This window comes from Aythya marila (assembly GCF_965140915.1).
Source record: "Aythya marila genome assembly, chromosome: 1".
NCBI classification, from domain to species: domain Eukaryota; kingdom Metazoa; phylum Chordata; class Aves; order Anseriformes; family Anatidae; genus Aythya; species Aythya marila.
The window spans coordinates 37,166,791-37,192,535 of record NC_139042.1 but is presented as its reverse complement, the minus strand read 5'-3'; positions in this window follow the sequence as shown (position 1 = coordinate 37,192,535).

Genomic DNA, 25,745 nt, shown 5'->3' with positions numbered 1-25,745 from the left:
GATGATGCCTACCTGGGCAGCCTGCTCTAAGGAACCTACTTTGGCAGGGGGGTTGGACCTGATGATCTTTCGAGGTCCCTTCCAACCCCTTCAATTCAGTGATTCTGTGATTTGCACTATCTGTTTTTGTTTGTTTGTTTGTTTGTTTGTTTGTTTTGCTTCTATGGCCATTAATGTCCACAGATAGAGGTACATATCCAGAGATGCATTAAATGATTATTTGTAGTCACTGTTATAAGTAAGTCAGAGTACAATTTTTTTTGTAGCAGGAGTGTGAATATGCATTTAAATAATATAATAGAAAACGCAATATATTTCTAAAATAAGATAATTCTTTTTAAGGATGATTTATCCCAAATCAGTAAGCCATAAAGAACTACCTTAGTATATTATTATAATACTCCTGTCAATCTTTTATCAGTTCAAAGCCAGTGACTGGTGAGGTATGCCTTACTTGCACTTTTCAGTCATGACAATGTGTTTGTAGGATGTCACACAGAATAACATGGATTTTAGCTTGATCTAATCATCTAAATATCTACTTTAAGTCCTGTGAAGATTTGCAGCCTAAGGCAACTGTCAGTCTGTGAGAGTTGTATCAGTTAATTTACAAAACATTATTTTATTTTTATTTCGGTGTCTGCAATTTGGACATATACTCAGATCAGTATCAAAACAGAAAGCAAATTAGTGTAATATAGATGTGATGTAACATCTGAAAGGCCAAGATAAGAGGAAGAGAAAAAGAAAAGGAAGAGGAAGAAGAAGAAAAGGAAAAGAAGGTAAAGGAGAAGGAGAAAAATGTTGTGAGTTTCCTATAAATGTTTAAATGTTTTCTGCATTTGTATAGCTATTGCCATTACACAAAACAGAATAAATAGGACACTTTTTTTTTTCCCCTTCAAGCATCTCAGGCTAATCTTTGACCATGTGTCATAGTAATGACTATGATACATGCACCATATCTTCTTCTATACACACCTGGACTGCCATTGCTGCTGTTGGCTCTCACAAGGTAAGCCTGAAGTCAGAAGATAGGCAGATTTGTCTTCAGATCCAACATACAGGAAGTGCTGGCAGATTCAGCACTATAGATATGACCTTTATAACCAGCTGGATAATTTTCATATTTCTTTCCAGAACAGTTCTGTATCTTATAACAGATTAACATATTAGTGTAATTTTTTTCTCATTTTCCAGATGGAGGATCAAAATATAAAAATACTTGTTTGAAATACGTCTTGAAATTTTAAAAATCTGTATCTGCTGCTGTTTTAATTTCCAAATCTTTCTATAACTTGTTTGGAAATGCTAATAATATTAGTATTTCTCTACACAGTTTTCTGTTGCATCATTCAGCTACCAAATCCATTCAGTGGTAGACGAAGACTTCCTCAGACAAAGCTTGTCACTGTACTATATTATATAAGATTTTTTGTTTGTTTGATTTGCACAGACACTGTATGTTGACGTTTGTACAAAATTTGCAAACACAATTTAGTTTAGCTTATTAAAAAGAATAGTACCTCCAGGAGGCATATTTGTGCTGGAAGATTTAATTTGCAAAGTTTAATAAGACTTACTGACTCCGTTCACAACATTTATATTTTTATCTCTGTTCTTTAGCAACAACTCTTAATAAAATTTGGATGGAGATTCATCCAGTAGTCCCCCGGTAAAGCAAAACAGAACATAACACTCCTAGATCAGTGTGTCAAGTTAAAATCAGTGACTGGTCACATGGATTTTAGTTTAGATCATAAATATACCACATGGCTAAATCAGTGCAATATTCTGCTTGAACAGCCAAGCTGACTATTTCATTTTCTCCTTGGTAAGGAGATTGAATGAGTAGATAAACTTGGTGTTAAGATGATTACAAAAATAAAAATAAAATAATATTTTATTGATTATTATATTATCATAATTTATACATTATATATAGCATTTATATATCATATATCATATTTTTATTTATTAAAATAATAATAATTCTACAGTCTTAGTGCAGTAGGTCTGTTGTTCATTCTGGTAGATAACGTTAATTCCTGTTTCTCAAATAAACATATGACCTCTACCATGCAATCTCAGAATTAATGTAGTTATTCACGAATCTTACAGGTTCAGAAAACACTTTCTGCAACCAAGTCTAGTTATGTTCAAGATTATGTTTTACCTCACATTCTTAGTGAGTTTTAACATCCCAGGTGCCAAACTGCCAAAGCTCACATTGTGTGTCACTGGCATGGTCAAGCTTACAGGCATTTCAGGAGCACTGTTCTTGTTAGGTGTCATACTGATGGGCCTACAGTGATCAAAAGACGCAGATCTTCACTGGGGAATTCACAGCTACTGTTAACCTATCAAGTGGTTAGAAAGCTGTAAGAAGTAAAATATATTTTTTTATTATTTTAAAAAATATAAAAAGTTATAGAACTTGAACTTCATATTCATAGCATGAAAGAATGAAAAAAAAAAGACAGAATTTAGAGAAAAAGTAGAAAATAAGTTAGTGCAAGGTAAAAAAAAATAAAAAAAAAATAAAATAAATTTCTACTTGATTGTTCTATTACTTCAGCTCAAACAGCTTTAATTCCTGTGAAATAATGATCAGGGGAAGATGAAACAGATTATTATTATTTATTTATTTATTTATTTAATAGTAGACTTGTAGAAGTGGCATGAACAGAGTCCTTAGTCTTATTTTATTCTTCTACACATTCTGCCCAAGAAAATTCAGAAGGGTACATTATCTCATTGACTAAGAAGGTGAGAAAAAAAAAAAAAAAGCCCCCAGGTATTCTATTTGCATTGACCTTTATAAGGAACAATTCCCACTGTGTTTTAAGTACCAACTCAGAAGCTCTGGGACTAATTAGTTGGTCCATATGCTGTGATTGCAATAAACATTGAATACAACTTTTGTAAAGAGCAAGGTCACTGTGATTACCTATATGAAGTGTCATCCAGGTCTGGAGAAACTCATTACTACAAATGAATGACTTTTTAAATTATTACTTATTTGTCTTAAATATGACTTGAAGAACAATATAAATATTCCATAGAATAGAATACTTACTAAGCCATCATTTTTCAATCATAACTCAGAAATATTTTACTAAGATAAATTTGTTCTGCTTTGTCAGAGAATAACTATCCTTTAAAAAGCCTAAAGAACACTATGTAAATTAATATATTTTACAAAGTTTTTGCCTTCAGATGTATTCTAAAGGTTAAAAAGCAATTACAAATTGTAAAATAAGAAGGCAAGCTTCTCATTTCATTTATTTTATCTTTCTTTTTCCTCCTATGAATACAGTTTTCCTTAAATTGTATTTTCCAGAAATTCCTCTATTTCATTTGTACTTTCTCTTTCTCTAATACTCTTTTTGTAAATATCACCTTAAAGCACTTCTTAAGTATCTGCCAATAACCAGTATTTCTCTACACCACAAAATGACATATATTAGCTTTTCTTTTATGTGGTTTGAAAAATTATCTTCCTTAATTAAGAATGTGTCTTAAAGAAAACAGAGATTACATAGAGTGTTCTCCCATTTTCTATTTTCACTTTTCTAGACTATAGAATGTATAGACTGTAGATAGAACTTTCCTCTCATACTTGCATATGACATTAGAAGGTGTTAGTCACTACTAAATGTTAGTGTGGAGCAATTTCTTCAGTAGTAATAGGTGAATCTATTCTTTTGCATTCATATAGCATTGAGATACCATTAACATGTGGTTATTTATATTGCTGCGCGGTGGGGATCTATGTGTATAAAGGAGGCACAAAAAAGTGTAGTGGCGATTCAATGTTTTTCTATACCTGGAAATACACAAGACAGAAACAGAGAATTCAGAAACCCTAAAATAGCAGCACCACATGAAAAACAAGTTATAAACTGGAGGAGTGAGTGCTGAAAATAATCAGTTTTCAGAGTTTGAGCTATGCTTAATTATTGACTTGCATTTAATTCTTCTGAAATAATACCCAAGATAATGCAAGACTGTACCTGACTGTAGAGTATGTAGGAGATATAGTATGTGAAAAACTCATGTATAACAAAGAAATCAAAATGTTTTAAAATGGGAGAACAGAAGAATAATGTATTGTAATGTAACATTTCATGTGAAGGAGAGAATAACTGCTTTCATCCCTGTTCTCTTGGTTATTTCAGTATGTATGTGTTGATGGCTAATCTAAATAAATAAATAAAATAAAATATGATCAAGAATACAAACTCATGGAAATTTCTTTTCAAAGACTTAGTGAAATGTCATAGAATTTGCATGATATCATGTGCACAGCCTTTTAATTTTCCTTCTGTTGTCTTTGATCTTGTCTTAGAGTGTTTTCAGTCTATTTTCAATCAGCCTTAGATTAGATTTTTATTTTATAAAACCCATTAGATTTTTATTTATTTTTTTTCAGATTCCTCTTCCCTTTGTATTATTCCACTATTTGTTTGTCTTTTTTCCTTATAATTGTTTTATATGTCAACAAGATTTAACAAAATGAAAAATATGTCTTCAAAACATAAAAACATATTTTTGCTTGTTATCATAAAGTAGGGCTGAAAGAAAGAAAAGTTCTTTAGATAAAGTCAGTTAAGTACTCATAATATGTTGATTTAGGAGTCTATGATTTTATTTAGACAGAAGATCTCTGCTGAAGGCAGATTTTGGTCAATTATTTTGGTTTAAAAAAATTGGTAAAAACTGATGAAGTCATTAAATTTTCAGAAGTTACAAATTATTCCGTAAAGCTTCAGTGACTGCAAATTAGCCTTTGCTATAGCCCTCTACTAGCAATCTATAGATCATTTTATTATTCATGAATTTTAGTAATTTCAGGACACCAGAGGTCATCTTGTGCTCATTTATTTGCTAAACACCTTGTGCTGGTATGCCTATGCTGAAAAATTGCTACTATTTACTTCCCATGAGACAAGCAAGCAACAAAGTGGTGGATTTGGCCCCAGACATCCACTCTGCCAGGCAGCATATACATCTTGCTGTCAGTGGAACAAATGAGCCCTTAAATTGGCTGCAAAGCTTTAAGAACTGAAATTTATATGTCTAGTTATCAAACAGAAAGTTCAGAACACCTGCCAATATGAAGTATAATTGTGACAAACTGTTACATTTTACCTTTAACTTTCTGGTGTTAACACCACAACTTCATTACAAGAACCTTATCCTCCCTACTCCTCCTTTCTCCCTTTCCCCAGACCAGATCCCCCCCTTAAAAATGTTACATTCATTTACAAAGTCTGAGTTACCATAAGTACATTGGGTCATCTATCAGCAGATAAAAAACAAACAAACAAACAAACATTAACATATTAAAAATGATAGAATAAGAATATTCCATGAGAATAACCACAGAATTTCACGTATTTCTACAAAAGACTAACTGTATTTAGATATCAAGTATTTATAACATGCTCAGTGGTCTTTCCAGAGAATATCTACAACTATGAAATAAACTTTGTGTTTTTTTCTTGTTTGCTTATTAGTTTGTTGTTTGTTTGTTTTTTTCCTTAAAAAAAATAAATACAATTACAATTATCTTTTTTTTTTTTTTTAAATTGACGAAACTTTTTGTCTCTTTTTTTGGTCCCAGAGTCTAAAATGCTTTTTTTTTTTTTTTTTTTTTTTTTTTTTTTTTTTAATCTATCTTTTCTATTTTATCTTTCTTTATCATTTTTTATCTGAAATGCTTTTTTTTTTTTTCACCAATACTCCATCAATTGCTAAACTATTTACTCTTGATCCAAACGTTCTATAAAGAGGAAAAACATGCAAACAAAACAAACAAATAATAATAAATAAACACACAAACAAACAAAACCACACTCTTCTGTAAAACCTCTTTCCACTGTGTATTATGTGTGTTTTGACCTGTCTGGCAGCTAAGCACCACACAGCCATTCGCTCACCCTCCTCCCTCTCTTTCTGGCATGGGGATGGGGGAGAGAATCAGAAAAAAATGAAGTCTGTGGGTTGAGATAGAGACAGTTTATTAGGACAGAAAAGAAAGAAAAATAATAACGATAATAGCAGTACTAATACTAATGTGTACAAAGCAAGTGATGCACAATGTAATTGCTTACCACCCTCTGACCGATGCTCAGCCTATCCCTGAGCAGCTGGTTCCCCACACCCCAGCCAGCCCCCCCATATTAATTGTTCAGCATGATGTCAGATTGCATGGAATACCCCTTTGGCCAGTTTGGGTCAACTGTCCTGGGTTTGTCCCCTCCCAGCTCCAGCTGCATCCCCAGCCTGCCCACTGGCAGGACAGAGCGAGAAGCTGAAAACTCTCTGGCTAAGTGTAAACACTGCTTTGCGACAATTAAAACATCAGTGTGTTATCAGCATTATTCTCATCCTAAATCGCAAACACAGCACCCTACCAGCTACTAGGAGGATAACTAACTCTATCCTGGCTGAAACCAGGACAGCCACAAGCACCTATCTTCTCCTTTGTGCATGTATATCTATCTCTGTGTTATCAATCTCAATCAGCTATATAAAAAAGAGCAATATTTAAAGAGAAGTTTTAAATATTAGAAAATAAAAAGAGGGTTTTGTTTGTTGCTATTGTTTGTTTGTTTGTTTACTTTTCCTTAATTATCAGGTAAAGGAATATCTAAATTAAAATTCAGTTTTACATTAAAAAGAAAATCTATATGGAGAGCTTAGAAAATATCACAGCCCTTGAACAGCCATGAGTAAAGTGAACATGAGCAATCTAAGAAATAAATTGTGTAGCACATAGCTCCTATTATGATTTTGACCATAATGTTTCTCTTTTTCCAGCTTCTGAACACTGACTGAATGCTATTCAGGAAATTAGGATAATGCAGTCCTTTTATATGATAACAATAATTTAACCAGAATTTAGGCCAATGTATTAGTCAAAACCTTTTCTTTTTCTTTTTTTTTTTTTTTTTTTCCTGACTTCTCAGTACCAAGTCTCATGTATATTTTTGAGTGAAACAGGACAGCAGCAGCTCATCCATGTTTGCAGCAGGGCTTCTTGTTAGTCGAGAGACATAGTTTATGGGATATTGGCTTTCTATGTATTCACACGTTTTTCTATATTCCATATACTGATATTGAAAACATCTGAAATATATATATTTAAAAAATGTAACATCCAATTTGATTTTAATATAATTTGAAATATTTCACCCTGAAATCATAAAAAAGTATTACTAGCATAGCAGTGCACATTAAGTTTTCAATTTCTTATTGGCTATTTAAAAATACATTGCAGAAATTTTGTCTTCAATCCTAAGATATTTATATGTATTTAGGGCTAAATTATGTCTGCTTTCCATGTTCAAGTTTTGAATACAAAGATGACACAATGTCAACAAGGCTTTTTTTACACCAGTACACCATTTAGCATCTGCGACCTGTATGGAAATTCAGATGCCACATATGCCTCTGCTCACTGAAATCTGGGCCAGCTTCTTATCATGCGTCATACAATCATTGCTGCAGCCACTACTGTTCAGTTAAGCCACCTCTTCCAGAAAACAGCAGCTGCTGCTATCACTGCAGCTCTTCATCAAAGAAGCTTATTTTGCTTTTTAAGTTAAATCTCCCCTTATACAACTCCTTGTTTTGATCCTTGCATTGGAAAAACACCAGGCCTGCAAAAGATACCTAGCCAGCTGATAAATACACTATGATAGGTTGAGAAGACATTATTAAACCACCCAAAATCTCTTGAGAACTGCTGTAGAAGAATGGCTACTGAAAATTTAATTGCAAACAGGCTGTGGAGGAATCAATTATTTTTGTATTTTTAATGTTTATGTTAATTTGTGTTTATTTATATTTATGTCAATATTTACTAGTATGTGCTTTTATATATTTTTAGTGATAATTGGAGTACTGCAGTACATGGATACAGGCTCTTTAGGAAGGTGAGGCTGGGTAGATGAAGAGGGGAAGCTGTCCTGTATTTAGGAGATCATCAGGAATGTAAGGAGTTTTGTCTCAGGTTACAAGCTAGCTGAGAGCTTATGAGTTGGACCAACATAGGTGATGCTGTGGTGGATGTTTGGTATAGACAACCTAATCAGGAATTGTTGAGGGATTTTTTGAAACAGCAAAAATCCCATGGCTTGCTGTAGCTGAGCAAACCAAGCTACCAGGGCAACTATGAGAAGTTCCCATGACAGTGTTCCCACATGGCCCAGTTGAGGAATTCAGAAAAATATTGTTACCAGTAGCTGACTTCAAGAACAAGGTCTATGTGACTGCTAATCACAAGGGGGTTGTTTTCTTGAAGGTGGGGTTGTTTCCTTGTAGTTTTTTGTCTGAGTGCTTTTGACCAATAATCTTGTGTGAGACACTATCCACCCCTGTTAAGTTCACTATAAAAGTTAGGCTATTCGGGCAATAAAATGGAGTATTATCTGACTCTACTGGTGTCTGTCGTGCTTTCGGCCGTGCTTCCTGCAACAAGGAATATGAAGAGGATGAGATCTTCAGGTAACTGGAAGAAATCTCACATTTGAAGGACTTGGACCTCATGTGGATTTGAACTACTTTGATTCTATTAGAGGGGCAAAAAAGCAGGGCATAAGAAGTCCAGGACATTTCTCATGTGCATTAATGATAACTTGCTAACACAGATGATTGAAAAGCCAATGAGGAAAGATGCTCTGCTGCACCAGATGTTAATATATAAGGAAGGACTGGTGAGGGATGTGAAGGTCAAAGGCAGCCTTCGTGGCAGTGACAATTAAATAGTGGAATTCAGTATCCTGAGGAGAGAGAGCATAGAAAAATCAGAATCACAACATTGGTCTTCAGAAGAGCACACTCCAGGCAACTGAGGGATCTGCTTGGAAGAATTTAATTGGATACAACATTGGAGAGATGAAGGATTGAGCAGAAACTGTTGATTTTAAAGGATTGTCTCCTCAGATCTGAAGAACATTCCGTACTGATGAGCAGAAGTCAAGAAATGGTGGCAGGAGGCCTGCATGTATAAACAAGGAGCTCCTGACAAAACACAAACGCAAAAAAGCAGAATACAAGAGATGGATGTAGGAACAGATGATGTGGTATGAATAGAGAGACCTAGTCCAAATGTGCAGGGATTGAGTTAGAAAAGTCACAGTCCATCTGGAACTGAATTTGTCAAGAGACAAGAATGGCAACAGGAAATGCTTTTATAAGTACAATCAGCAGCAAAAAGAAGCCCAGGGAAAATGGAGGTCTAGCACAGAATGTAACAGGGGAGCTGATGGCACAGGACATGAAAAAAGATGGAGACATTTAGTACATACTTCTCATTTGTCTTTACTGACAAGGCTGGACTTTAGGGATCCCTGGCCCCTCAGACCTTTGAGCAAGTCTAGACCAGGGAAGACTTTTCCTTGGTGGAGCAGGATCATGTTAGGGAACATTTAAGCAAACAAACCTATGAGCCCTGCTGCGATGTATCCCTGAGTGAGCAGGGAAGTGGTCAATGTCACTCTAAGACCATTCTCAATTATCTTGGAAGTGTTATAGTGTCTGAGTGTGGTTCCTGAGGCCTAATGGAAAACTAATATCACATCTCTTGCAGAGGTACAAAGATGAGGATCAGGGAACTACAGAAGTCATCCCCATCCCTGCAAAAGTGGTGGATCAGAGAATCCTGGAAGTTATTTCCTCAAGGTAGGATGGGAAAGAAGGTGATTGAGTGTAGTCAGCATCTATTTGTAGAGAAGAAACGTTGCCTGAGTAACCTGATAACCTTCTACAATGGGAAGAATGGCTCGAAGGGTCAAGGGAGAGCAATGCATGATGTCTACTTCAACTTTATTGAGGCTTTTTACACTGTTTCCCTTAATTTCCTCCTATACATGATGATAAAGTACAGACAAGGTGAGTGGTCAGTGATGTGGACTGGAAACTGACTGAACTTTCATGCTGAAAGGGTGTGATCAGTGGCAAGACGTCCACCTGGAGTGTAGTTAACAGCGGTGTTCCACACTGGTTGATACTGGGGCTAATCAATATACTGTTCAACATCTTCATTCATGTCCTGCATGATGGGGCAGAGTGTACTCTGAGCAAGTTTGCTGATGACACAACATTGGGTAGAAAGGCTGCTATCTTAGAGGGCTGTGCTACCATCCAGAGCGACCTTTACAGGCTGGAGAATGGCCTGACTTCAGGAAGTGAAACAAGAAGAAATATTTTCCATGCTAAGGGAAAAACAGCCACTTCTTCCAACAACACTATCTCAGAACACCTACTGCCCATCTACTGGGGCCTCAGTGCCTGTCGGACCCAGTGTCTCTTCCCAGGATGAAGGTCACAGCCTCTGCTTTCTTATTTACAGGTTGAGCAAGCAGATACACTGAATACCTGACCCAAACACACACAGATAGGACATTGATGGGGCTACTCACATGGTCTGCCATAGACAAGGTACTATTTTCAACAGCGCCCGCACACAAAATTCACATACAACATAACCACAGGCAGCTCAGTCCCCTCCTCCTCTTTGGCAGGAAGAGATAAAGGGTCACTAGTGAACAGTGAACAGATGTCCACTTTTCTGCCCAGCATCCCGCCCAGATCCCAGACCCTCTCACCCACCTTATAGGTCCCTATTTGCCAGCTGGTCCAGCTTGGTGCTTGCTGCACACATGCAGCCTTTACACTCTTCCCACAGACACCCACACTCACAAGTTCCACACATACAAGCATGGACCCTTCACCCATGATAACCCTGCCTGGACAGGACATCTTTCTCACCAGTGTGTCCAGCATGGAGCTTTCCAGCTTAATAATGTTCATGTTTTATTTGACAGTCTGTATGACCAGCTGATTCAGTCTCCTCTAAAATACTTGCTCGCTGGTACTGGTTGAACTTGCAAACAGGAAAGCAGCAGCTATACACTTCAGCCTGGTTAGTGAACCAGGTCCCCAGGACCCAAGCTGTGCCCCAGCAGCTGGTTAGGAGCTATTCTGGACTGGAGTGGCTGGAGGAGGTAGCCACTTTTAACTTGTCCAAAAGGTAGCCACTTTTGGACAAGTTTTTTTCATCCTAAAGTTGATATTTAAAATAGTCCAAATAAGCTTCAAATTAAACTACTCATGTATTTTACTGTATATGAAAAGGTCATAGGATGATTAACTTGAAAATAGATATCCAGGGGGACCTTAACAGGCTCAAGATGGGCCCATGTGAGCCTCATAAAGTTCAACAAGGTCAAGTGCAAGGTTCTGCACCTTGGTCAGGGCAATTCTAAACATGAGTTCAGGCTAGGCAATGAGTGGAATAAGAGCAGCCCTGAGGAGAAGGAGTTGGGGAGTATTGGTGGATGAAAAGCATGAGCCAAAAGTGTGCACTTGCAGCCCTGAAAACTAATCATATCCCAGGCTGAATCAAAAGAAGTATAGCAAGCAGGTTGAAGGAGATGATTCTCCCCCTTCACTCCATTTTTGTGAGACTCTATCTGGAGTTCAATATAGAACTCAGGAACTCCCAGCGTAAGAAAGACATAGAGCTGTTGTATCTGGTACAGAGGAGGGCTATGAAAATTATCAGAGTGCTGGAGCACCTCTATGTTTTCTATGTTTTCTATGAAAACAGGCTGAGAGAGTTGGGATTTGTCAGCCTAGAGAAAAGAAATGTCTGGATAGGCCTTCCAATACTTACTCAGAGGGGGACTACAGGAAAGATGGACAGAGACTCTTTGTCAGTTATTGTAGTGAGAGTAGGGGTAATGATTTTTAAACTGAAAGGAGACAGATTTAGATCTATTTAGATCTAAATTTATTATGAAGATATTATTTATTATGGGGAGAGTAAGGCATTGGAACAGTTTGCCCAGAGAAGTTATGGATGTCACATAGGCCAGGTTGGATGGGGCTTTGGGCAATCTGATTTAGTGGAAGGTGTCCTTGACCATGGAGGGGGCCCATGGAAGTTGGAACTAGATGATCCATTTAAGTACATTCCAACCCAAATCTTTCAAAGACTCTATGAATCACTATGGAGATGTATAAGATTAGGTGAGAGAATTTATATTCAATGTGCGTTATTTTAATATTTACAAGTAATAGCAGGGCAAAATATGTCCAGGGCAAAATATGTCCAGAATTTTCTGTGACAATCAACGCATTTCTTTAGCTTGATGATTGTTTTCACAGAGGAAAATATGCAAGCTGAAGAGCTGTGTCAGCACTGGCAAAAAACAGCAATTTCTTGTTCAGTTATGAATAGGTCCTTCAAAGTCAATTTGTTTTTAATCAACTGAGTATTTATGTACCACTTAAAAGAGCTCTTCTAATGATATAACAATCAACTAAATTTTCTTTATAGATGGAGTTCTTAAACACAACTTTTATATTAACAATCACTAGATTGCTCTCAGTCACCTTAGCTAATTTGATTGTTGATATCTTCATATTTGTGCATAATACAGAAATCTTCCTGCTTTTCAGTAGTTTAAGGTAGGAAATGCTTACATGTCAATGCCTTCACATGAGAGTAAGTAGAAATTGTAAAAAATAAATTAGCCTAAAAGACAGTGTTATGTATTATTTCTCCTTGTACTGTGTTTTGCCCAGATGTCTGTAGCAATGTTTTTTTGAAGGATAGGAGTTGTATGCAGTGTCAATACATAACTTAGATATATAGACAAAAGATACACCAAAATCAATTCCTACTTGTATCAAGTTGGCTATTCTTTTATGTAGAACATTTATAGAGAAAACCACATCTTCACTGTGACCTGATATTTATTTGCTTTATGACAGCATAACTTAAATTAGTCTTTGAGAAGTAGCAACAACATACAGCTTTCCATATATATTATTATGTTTCAAATACACTTACTTTCTGAATTTCACAGTTCCACACAAGTGGCAAATAAAAAGAATCACAATATAACATTTTTACTTAGAGAAATTTTTCAGGTTAGTAGTGTGCTTGTAATGTTAGTAATTGCCCTTAGTAAGTTTGAGTTGTAAAAAGGTTTTGGACTAGTCTCATTTTAACTAAAATCTGACTGAGGAAATTTAATGGAGACATTAATGGTTACATGTAAGGAATTCATTAAGTCACAGGATTGTGGTGGTTTTACCTTGCTAGGCAGCTGAACACCACAGCCTCTTTCTCACTCCCCCTCCTCAGAAGAGGAGGGGAAGAAGAAAAGGAAAGAAACAACTCACAGGTTGAGATAAGGATAATTTAAGTAAAGGAAAAAATAATTATTAAGGAAAAATTGTTATTAATTAAACAATTTAACTAAAAGAACAAAAAAAAAAAAAAAAAAAAAAAAAGGAAAGGGGAAAAGGGAGGAAGAAAGGGAAAAAAAATAAAAAATAAAGGCTATATGGAAGTTCAGAGGAAAGAAATTACTCTCTACTTTCCACAAATGAGTGATGCTTGACCATATCCCTGAAGCAGGACCTCAATGCACGTAACTGTTGTTCGGGAGGACAGACGGACAGACATTTTCATAACAAGAGCCCACCCCTCCCCTCTTCTTCCTTTTTCCACCTTTTATTGCTGAGTGTGACATCATATGGTATGGAATATCCCTTTGGTTGGTTCAGGTCAGCTGCCCTAGTGATGTTCCTTTCCCACTTTTTTGCCCACCCCCAGCCTGCTGGCTCGGGGGGGGGGGAGGGGGAGGGGAGGCGGGAGACGATGACAGTGACATGGTCAGGAGGGGGTTTGTGAGAAAGAATCCTGATGCTGTTCCATCACTGCTCAGCAGCAGACACAAAACTGGTATAATACAAGGACTGTTCTAGCTACAAGTGTACAAGTGCAGAGCACAGCACTATATGGGCTGCTGCAGGGAAAGTTAACATCCCAGCCAGACCCAATACAAGGATGAATAAAATAAAATAAAATAAAATTTTACATAATTTTAACATAAATCTTTGTGATACTGCCATCTCCATTCTCTGACTATAACAAAGACGTCTGTTTTATTTGTCTCCTTTTAAAAAAAAATAAAAAAATCAGTACTGTTTTTAATTATTGTAGTTAACAGAGAGGACATTTAAAACTTTCACTTAACCTTGACCTATATTATTTTCTTAACTAAGATATATTGCTAAGGCACCTGTACAAATGTGAAGCAATTACAGCAAAATATTGTTTTATTGTAGGAAAACACACTTAAATATATATTTAATCTAATTGAAAGTGAATTTAACAATGTTTCGTTAGTGATGAAAGACTTCCAGGTAGCTTGCATTTTTAGAGAATTTTAGAATTTAAAGTAGAATTTAGAGAATTTTAGAATTCTGTTCTACAGATAAATAAAAATGTCAAATATTAGTAATAAATATAATGAAAATTATAAACAGTAATGATGAATAAAAAAGGATAAGAAACTATTCCTCGTGCATTTTAAGCCTAATTGTAGAATAAGGTGAGGGATGTTCATGTAACCAAAAATGAGTTCTAATAATTTTAGTTATCTATATATTTATATAGAAAGATTGATATAGAACTTTCAGTAGTAGATAAAATATTATAGTTCAGGACGATTTGGTCTGTTAAGGTATACTGACATAATAAATATTAAAACAAAACATATATAAATATATAAAACATATATATATATATACAAATATAAACCAAAACTTCTCTCTTCATGTAAAAAACTGAACAAGAAAAGGTTAAAAAGATATTGTTTATGGTTAAAATATGCATCAAGCATGACATTTCTAGCTGGTTGAAGACAGTGATTGTCCCGCTCAACTCTGCGCTGTGTGGCCTCACCTCGAGTAGTGCGTGCAGTGTTTGGCATCACAGTAAAGAAAGGATGTGAAACTATTGGAGAGTGTCCAGAGAAGATGGTGAAGGACCTAAAGGGGAAGATATATGAGGAGAGGCTGAGGTCACTTGGTTTGTTCAACCTGGGAAAGAGGAGTCGGGGGGAAGACCTCATCACAGTCCACAGCTTTCTCATGAGAGGGAGTTGAGGGGCAGGCGCCAATCTATTCTCTTTAGTGACCAGTGATAGGACCCGAGGGAATGGAGTCAAGTTGCGACATAGAAGGTTCAGGTTGGATATCAGGAAAAAGTTCATCACCAAAAGGGTGGGGGTCATGCACTGGAACAAGCAGCCCCCTGGGACATAGTTATGGCACCAAGCCTGTTAGAATTTAAGAAGTGTTTGGACTATGCTCTCAGCCATATGGTCTGAATTTTTGGGTAGACCTGTGTGGTGCCAGGAGTTGGACTCAATGATCCTTGTGGTTCCCTTCCAACTCTGGATATTCGATGGTTCTATGAAAATGAACATAAGTGAACTTGTTTATGACTCAGTAATTAAGCTTTTCCATATTCATTATAAATCTTGTTTCTACTCTTTCCCTGGCTACTAGATATTTCACCTGGAATTTCAAAGAATCATATTGGATAACAAATGCAAATAATTAATGCAGGTCATCATTGCTCTCATTCATAAGTGCTATCTTATTTATCTCAATGAGATCAAAACAACTGCTATATTTTAGTCAAATTCCCTAGTTTCATATGGTTCAACTGAAATGTTTGGAAATGTTTGGGAAATTACAATATATTATTAAGGTTAAATTTACTTAAAAAAATAATAATAAAAAAAGCATACCAGCTAAGGTACAAATTCATAACATGCAAAAGAGTAATGAGTACAGTTTTAAAGTAATTTCCTTCATAGTACTGAATTTACTGGAATAAACTCCCTAAATTTAGTATGTTTGCAATAGTGTTGCATGAGAAAATTTAGCCAAGGCAGTTTGCATTAGATTATTGAACCCAAAACCCAAAGGGAAAATTTTATTAAAACCTCCCAGGTAAATAAGTACGTGGGGAAGGGGGGGGAAGGGAAAGGGAAGGGAGGGGGGGAGGGGGTGGAGTAGAAACAAAACTTGTCTAATTAAATAACAGGAAATGAACAGCTATGACTTCTACTATTCAAGCTAAAATAAGGCCCTTAAAAATACTTGCATGCCTTCCTTTGTTCTTTCACTCTGTCTATGAACTACTCCAGGGAGGAAAAAGCACTTAAAATTCCTTTTTACAGAATAGTAACATGTCCACTTCTTTCCTTTTTGAGGTTGTTCTGACACTTGGGGAAAAAATAATTTTTGAAGAGCAATTGGAAAGACCTTTCTGTCTTCCTGATGTGCAAGTCACAGCTCATACAGCAGAGAAACTCTGTGTCAGGCTGAACTCTTTCCAAATAACAGCCTCTCCTGATCTTAAAAAAGGCATGATTTAAAAATAGTTTCCCAAAGCTCTATAAGTTATATCTCCTCCATGGTATAGAAATCCATTTCTCCATGCACTCATTTCAAGTTGCATTCATAAAATAAGGGACTGACAGAGTCCAAAGAAAAATGGAGAGTGATGTGTAGAAGCAGACTGTACACTGCATTCTCAGAATTTTTTATTTGGAAAATCTGAAACATTCACATGAATGAGACATTTCACAGGGTGCCCACTACAAAACTTTCTATAAGCTTATAGTGGGTTTACGTGACAAAGTTTGGGTAGTGGAGGGTTGCAGGAGTAGCTTCTGTGAGAAGAAACCAGAACCTGTCCCATGTTAGATAAGGGCCAGTTTCAGCTGGCTCCAAAGGGACCTGTCATTGCCCAGAGACAGACCAATAAGCGATGTTGTTTGCACCTCTGTGAAAGCATATTTAAGAAAAGAGAAAAACAACAACAACAAAACACAACAACAACAGGAGCAACAACAAAAAAACTGCTGCACAATTGCAGCTGGGAGAGAAAGGAATGAGAAACAGCCCTGCAGACATCAAGGTCAGTGAAAAAGGAGGAGGTGGAGGTATTTCAGGCACCAGATCCAAAGTTCCCCTGTGGCTTGTGGAGAGGCCCATGGTATAGCAGACTGTCACTCTACAGCCCATGGTGTATCATGGTGGAGCAGATTTCCACTTTGCAGCCCATGGAGATTTTGCATTAAGGGTATACTCAATTAGCCTTTAAAAATCCAGTCATGTTCAGGGTACTAAAGTATCACTATTATAGATTCACAAATAATGTAATACATCCTCAGTCTAGTGATGTTCCATGAACTACCACAGCCACACTTAAAGAGTTTGGTCACGTTCTATGAGAATTATCATGGCTGGATTTAATGAGTAGAACAATTGATTAAAGGAGCAGGTACACAAGTTCTTTGGATTGCCGGTGATAAATTCACTGTCTGCAAAGCACGTTCAAATACCAAAAGTATGACTAACACAGCCTAGCTACAGACACATTAAAAGGTATAAAGATTCTGTAGAGATCTCTAAATTTTCTGTGGAGACACCTGATATAACCAAGTATTCAAATCTTAACCAAGATGTTCCAATAGGGTGGGAAGAGAGGCTCATCCCATCAACTGATCCTAGAAGTTGCAAAGATATCTCCCCTAATATCCCCTCCCTCTTAAGCCAATTTATATTATGTTCTATCTTTTAGGTAGAGGTTGAACGACTCTAGTCATTCATGTCTTGGTTACAATTGGTGCTGTGTCCTCACTTTTGTTTAAAGGTATAGGCTCCAAGAAATTCAGAAGGCATGTTCAGTGAGGGGTGGTTGCACCTTGGAGACGGGTAGCTTTTGGGATGGAGGTGTGTTTTGGCATTATTATGATATTATAATGAGACAAGATCACCAAAAGGACAGAATTTTGCCAAAAACATGGTAGGCAATTGCCTCAGTGTAGCAAATGTTCAGCTTACCGGTCTCTGTGCACAAGAACAATCAGGTTCCTATCTTATCACAGAGCCCAGCCATGGTGTCTCCACTCCACTCTACACTCCGTACTGTTCCTCGTAGAGTCAGCACACCATGTTCCCCCAGTGTGATTAACATCTAAGGTTGGACGCCTAGGGAATGTTTAGGTAATGCAGCTACACTACACCCTGAAAGCTTCTTTATTGAAGCATCTTTTCTTTAAAATGTGAATGTCAGTATAATTTCTAAGTCACCTTAGGCAATTATTCCACAGGAGACCACAGTGGAGCAGATGTATCTGACCTGAAGAAGGCTGAGGCTTGTGGAGAACCCTTATCAGAGAAGATTCCAGGCCAGGCCTGTAGAGAGGGGACTGTGAAGGAGCAGGTGAACTGGCAGGAGCTGCTGGCCATGGGGGACCAATGTTGGAGCAGTTTGCTCCTGATGGATGGACCCCATGGTACAGATCCATATTTGGAGCAGTTCTTAAAGAGCTGCAGCCTGTGGGAAGCCCACACACAGGATCAGTTCAGGAAGGACAGCATCCCATGCGAGGGACCCCACCTCAGGGGTAGAGAGTAACAATGAAGGAGCAGCAGAGAAGAAGAAATATAGACTGACTGCAACCCACCTTCCCCCATTCTCCTGCACCACTGGGAAGGAGGAAGTAGAAGGGTGTGGATGGGGGCAAGGTGGTTTTGGTTTCTTTCCTTTGTTTCTCATTTCTCTAGCTTGCTAGTAATAGGCAACATAGTTTACTAATCTCCCTACTCTGAGTCTGTTTTGCCCATCACAGTAATTGTTGAGTGATCTCCCTACCCTTATCTCAGTCCTTGATCCCTTTTCTCCCCTTTTCCTTTGAGGAGGGGAAGTGAGAGAACAGTTGTGGTAGAGCTCGGCTGCCCACCTGAGTAAAACCACCACAGAGCTATCCTGTCACCAGTGTGAGCAGTGTTCCTACACACTTCTGGTGGATTCCAAAATGAATTACTACAAAATTTGCATTTGTTTTTCTATATATTTATTTATTCACCCTGGTCTAAATTTAAGAAATGCCTGTTTGAGGAAGCGTCACTGTAGAATAACATTTCTTTTACTGAGATGTCAACAGTAATGGTAGAGGTTTATTGTCAAAACTATACAGTAATAATAACTGACCACATTTTAGGAAAAAAAAATAAATCAGGAGTTTGAAGGCTATGTAGTTCAAATTTAACTGTGTAGACCAGTACCCTTATTATAGAGTAAATCCTTATTTCTGAATGTCCAAAATGAGTCCATCAATTTATTTTTCAGTTTGAAGTTATTTTTAAAGCTTCTTCAGCCAAAAGAATGTTTCTACTTATAAAATTTCTGGTGGATGAAAATGAAAGTAAGCAAACTGTTTATCAGAAGAGAACAAAATCTTCATAAAAAATAAAAAAATATATAAAATGAACCGGCCTTTAACTAGAAAAAAAGAACACAGCTGAATTTCTTGCAGATGCTGGTTCTTTGGATTCTGGTTTCTAAATAACTATATTCAGTCAACATGGCATCTGACTGACTCTTGGTTGGATGTAGCTGCAGGATATCAATAGTTCTGAGAACAGTGAGCTTTGCTTGGTTGGTTGGGTTCAGTTTATTATGATTGTTTATTTGATTGGTTGGTGTAATTTCCACTTTTTCCATTATTTATATTTTTACTTCATCCATATAATCTTATATCCTTATTAAAATCTACAGAATTTAATGAAAGATCTCAAATAGCAGAAAAACATTTTTAGTTGATATAAGGCAGTTTGAACATTAACACATTTCTAATATTATGAAAATTTGGTTTAAAGACAAGGAGTCATATTCCTCAAAGGGAATATAAATGTATCCTGCCTCTGTTCTCAAGCAGTGACACATTTTTGATCTATTAGTTATGGTATTTTTGCCTCCATATAGTAACATAGTAAAATGTTGCTATAATTGAAATAAGTAACAATTACACTTAACATTTTGTTGATAGGAAAATGAGAAAACATTCTATATGTAAAGCAAAGAATTTACTAGAATTACAAAGAATTACTATAATTAGAATCTTAAGATATAACTAGAGTCTAAGCCAAGAAACATTCAAATTATTTCAATATACTTCTATCTGTAAAAATGTGTCAATAATACTAATAATATTTAAAATTCTGAACATCTTCCATCCTCTTTCTTTCCCCAAGCTTTTATTGCTGAGCACAATGTAATATGTGCTCAGTATCCATTTGGTCAGTTGGAGTCATCTGGATGTGTCTGCTTGTCTAAAAGTCAATGTTTAACACTGATTATGATGAATTAACACTGATTAGATGAATTCTGTCCTAAAACAGGTTACTTCTCCCCATTGGTGATGAAGAAAAGGTGGTTTGTTCACTTGCAGTCAGAAGATAGGTGAATCCCGAAGTAGCTGTCTTTTTATGCATCTCACTACACTTAGACTAAACAAATTGGGAATGTTCAACAATTCCCAAGTCTAGCATATACTTATTTAACCTTTATACTTATTTAACCTTATATAACCTTTACTCCAGGTTTTAATAAACAAAACATGTGTTCACCAGCTCAGAAGCAGCCAAAGGTCAAGGGTAATCTACTAGCTGGCAAGGTAGTCCAACCAGATACCTGGACCAGGGTAATCCTTCTCTCCTTTCCTTCCCATACCTAACAAATAAATGTACACTGCAAATAAACAGCATCTAACGAAGTTGGATTTGGGCAAAGTGAGAATTTGCACTTGTCACATTAATAATAATAATAATAATAATAATAATAATAATAATAATAATAATAATAATAATAATAATAATAATATAAAGAAAAATCTCCCACTCCTCTCAATGAAGTTCTTCAAATCTTTGAAAGATTGAAATGAATAACCCCATCTATTTTTTTTCATATTCATGCCATAATTAACAATTTCTATAATTTAAAAGATTCTTTTTTTTTTTTTTAATTAAAAAAATAGGTTTTATTTGGTAAGTACTTAGAAAGATTCAGGTGCAAATCTTCTTAAAAAATTAAATTAGATTTTATTGCTGCTTCTGTAAAACTGGCCATAACTAATGAACTCTGTTTCATAGGAGCTGTTTGACTTCACATTTAACCCACTTTCTCATTCTTCTCCATGTTCACTGGCATTAATAATAATGTTAAAAATAACAGAAAAAAATATATATATAGTATAGTATAGTATAGTATAGTATATATAATTCTAAATGTTAATGTAGGAAAACAATAACTAGTTTATTTTGTTTTGCATGTACTGTTTTTTGAATGAAAAAAAAAAAAGTAGTATTCAAAGAGAAATTAATGTCTGGTATTAGATGTTAAAATAATTTTACAGATAATTAAAATAATTAAAGCTAAACGACAGATGCTTTTTTTTTTTTTTTTTTTTTTTTTTCCCCTGTGGAAAATCAATAAGAAAAGCTGTTCTCTAAAGTAAAAATTATCAGATATTGCTGTAGACTTGTGCTCTCAGGGACACATACATATCTCATCTTGGCACAGGTACATTAAAGCCCAGATTTGGAAATTTAAGTTAATGAACAACTTGTTTCCTTAATTTTTATATTGTTGACTGAAATAAAGTTACCTAGAAAAGGGATTAACATTACTAATTAACTTTACTACCATTGTTAGGATTGTGCAGTCTGAAGATTAAATTGTTTTGAATAGTTTTCTACCTTGTAGATGCACAAAAAGTCACAAAGAGTTATAAAGTTTATAACTCCATCCATCAGAATAAATTTCATTTAGACAATTTAATGCCAATCTGGGATTCTGGTTCAGGATAAAATACCATTTTTATGAAAGTAGAAAAGCTTTCTACATCCTTTGAATAATTGTCATATGCCATGAGACAGAAATATCTTCTAAGATAGTCTTTCTGAGTTAATTATAGAGACCGCTTTCTCTGAAAATGTGGAGATGTGGAGCAATGTTGTAATGTTCTCCATGTGCTCCAATCTTGAAACCATTTTTCTTTTTAATTCCCCCCCTTCTCCCCCCCCCACCCCCCCCCGTTTTTACATTCTTAATTTCTTATGAAAAAGATAAGTCATCTCCCTCCCACATATTGCCTAACTATTAAAACTGCAGTTATTTCTAGACATTGTATAATACTATGGTCTCTTTAAAATAAATTACCTTTTTTTTTATATATGCTTATTTATTTCCCGTTTCCTATATGATGTGTGAAGTCTTGTTTTCTTCTACATTTTTTGAGTTCATGTGCATTTTAAATTTTTTACTATGTCCAGAAACAAAAATGCTGAGGTAGATAGAAACTACAGTCTTCAGAAAATATGACAAAAAGTTTTGTTCTCACAGAGTTCTGGAACAAAATAAACCTGGATTATTTTGCTAACTGTTCAGCCGTTTGCAACAGTTCAGAATACAGTTGTACAGGAAATATATTCATATTACAGTTGAACAGAGGAGAACAAAAGCTTATGTAAGGAATGTTTCAGCAATTCATGTCAATAGAGGGTTTGAAGGGTAAACCTTGAGTCTCTGATATCTGGGGGGTTTCAGAATAACTGCTAACTATTGTGACCGTTGCATGGGACACTACACAAGTCTCTGATACCCAGCCAAGAGATTAAGGAGCAGGGGAAAGCTGAAGGACAACTAAAAGACAAAGCTTGCATGAGATACTGCACAAATCTCTGATATCTGGCCAAGAAGGACAAAGAAGAAGGACAAAGAAAAAGCCTGAGAGGAAGACTATGAGCCTTCAACATGAGAGATGTTGAAGTCCCTCCACCAGAGGGACCACCAGAGGCTGATACACATGTGCCAGTGGGAGAGTTCGGATTCTGGGAACTAATTATAATAACCCTGCCTTTTCTAGAAGTATTAATAAATATGTATTAGCATAGGAGCATAAAAAACAGCTGCCTAATGTAGCCTGTGTGTGTATTTGAGGAGTCCAGACTCCCCATGCACCCAGAGCTGTTTACTTGCCTTTTATTGACCCCATAAATAAATCTTATAAAGCTAAATGGACTCAGAATTTATAACACTTGTATTACTCTCAACTTTTTCTTCACGTGGCTTCTGCAATTCTGCAATGCATTCAACAAGTTACCAAACAAAATTGTCCTTCCATAAACTTTGGCTTCCAAATTTTAGTAAATGGTATTGGCTAATTATTTTTAGTAGAGTCTATCCTCCTCAGAATTTGGGTTTGGTTTCATAAAATAATCTCTTAAAGTTTGTTTCTCACAGATCATTAGGCTACATTTTAAATAAGTAAATAAAATTATATTGCTTTGTCAATAATAATAATAAAAATAGTCTTAATATCTTCTGTTGATTTCAACTGTTATAATACCTCTTACTGTAAGATTAAGGTCAATTCTACATAGATGAGAGGAGGTGTCATCAATCCATTTGGTCAGAAAGTCACAAAATCACACAAATGACAGGAAGAATGAAGTGACATTGGTATACATTAGTTATCTTCAGTCTTTTGTTGTTGCTATTGTTTCTTGTTTCCTTTTCTTTTTTTTTTTTTTTCTCTTGAATTCCTAAGTTTCTCAAAATTTACTTTAACTGAAAAAAATAAAATAAAAAAATCAAAGTGACTACGTTTCATTCCATTAAATATATAAATATCTATTTACTTCTTAGAATTAAAATATCAGTGTTGTTAGCAATAAGCTACTGGTATAATAAACAAATAACTACTAGACTACTACAGCTACAGCTCATTACCTGCGGAGCTGGGAATTTAAGGACAGATGTAATTCCCACTGTACTCCTTTAGGAAAATGAATCTCTCCCTTACACACACAAACCCCTCCTTACTAATGCTCTCAGAATCTACTTTTAGCTCTAAGTTCCTTTAGATTGTAATTGCATCATCTCACTGATTCTGGGGACCCCTTTGTAAGATGAATTCCAGGTAATGTGCCACCTGTAAAGGTGATGGCCTCTCTTCAATGCTGTACCTACAGTACTTTTTAGCTTTTTATAGCAAAATGTACTCACAATAGAGATATAAAAACAAATAATAATAATAAAATAATAAAACAAACAAATACATTTACCTAAAGATAAAAAGAAATAAATTTGCCTTATCTTCAGATACTTTCTTAGTGCAACTCTCTACACCCTTTACATCGTTGTAGTACTGAGTGTGATTGGAGCCAGGGACAAGGAATTTTAGAAGAATCCAAACTGAGATCACTTTATTTGCATTCCCCTTTCCAATAAAACCTTCCCAAATTATTTTCATTCTTTTTTTCTCTTGGTCATCATAACATCGAATATAAAACATAGTTTTTGAGACTGTCTGCAACAGGAGGAAAAAGCAAAAAATACTGAAAACAGAACAAAACAATTCAGCACCAAAGTTTAGTGTTACTGGCTCTGTCATTAAAGTTGCAAAGTAATTTTGTACATTCTGCTGAGCATGCCCTATTTTGTGAGGCATCAAATATTACCTTGGTTATAAAATCTATCCCCTCTGGTGATTTCTGACTACTTTCATTTTCAATTGTTATAGTCAGCTGTATAGAGGTGTCATGACATTTAACAAAACCAGTTATAAAACCTATTTTTTGCCCTCTTCTGTGTATGGACAAAATGTGGATGGAATGAAATGAGTGCATTAACAGTCCTTAATTGCCCTGATCAACCTCATCCAGGACACTGACCCTATGCTTCTGTGTCCAAGAGTGCCATTTAAGCTAATACTCAAGCTCCTGGCCTCAAGTTCCTAAATTATGATTTAAGTAACACAGACTAATTGAGTGGATAAAAATGTTTTTGTTCCTTTATGTTTCTGTGTGTGAAAATATAGATAGATAGATACCTAATGAGTAAGTACTTTGTTTTTTTCTTTTAAGATGCTTCCTTTCCCAACACAGAATAACCTAGCAATAATAAAATTAATGTAAGTATTAACTACAGTATTGTTCAAATTTTTACATGTTAATGTTATGGAGATAATTCTTTTTTTCTTGCCCTAAAAGTTTAATTCCTCTTTCAACAAATAAAGAACTATAGATCTTAGTAAAATCAAAAGCTAGATTGTGGCTCTCTTAGTAAGCTACTGTGGATCTTTTTTTTTTTTTTTTTAATTTATTTTTATTTTTTCATAAGATAATTCAAATATTAAGTTAGCAGCTCTCCACATATGTAAAAACAAAAGTAAAGGTTTTTGTTAAATTGAGCAGAACGGAGTTGTTAGATTTGTTAGGCTTGAAAGCATGAGAGACTTAGGCAATATGAGTTAAAAGAGAAATAAAACTTTTTGTCTAAGCCAGTACATGATATTTTTGACAGAAAGGTGGCATGAAACTCTTTGAGAAACCAATCACCAACCAACAAGTGATTAAGGACTTATGAGTTAGTAAAATGCATGAGCATTCTTTATTGCTTACAGATTTCATTAACTATGAATAATAAACACAGAACCAAAGAAATTTCTTCATAGTGCTTTGAACATAAGTGCTTAGCATAGTAGTTTTAGGTAACATCTTAAATACAATTTTTTTGTATTTAATTACAGTAACATTTCCCCAGTCCCTGAAGAAGAGATCACATTTAACTTTAGAGTATACAAAAATTTATAGAGGCAATTTCTCTTTACTCTGTATTTAACTAACCTTTACTTGAAATGGTCTGCTTTGAAACAACTTTATTGTTCTTTAGGTATACAATTAGCTCATAAAAAAGTGATCAGGAAGTTTCTTCTACATTTTAAGATGCTATACTGTAGGAGAACCTTTCTGTAGCAGTTTTCATCTATAGTTTTCATCTATATAAATTATATCCATCCCCTGCAGTATTCGTTCTTATGAGAATATGAAAACATCGCCAAGTCTGACACATTGTTTCTCATCAACTAACACAATTATTGTCCAAGCTAACTGGTTAGAAACAGAAAATGGGGTTCGGACCTCCCTGCCTCCATCCCTGTAAGCACTTAGTAACAATGACTAAAGCAAAATTAATGACTTTCAAAATATGTTATTTTGACATA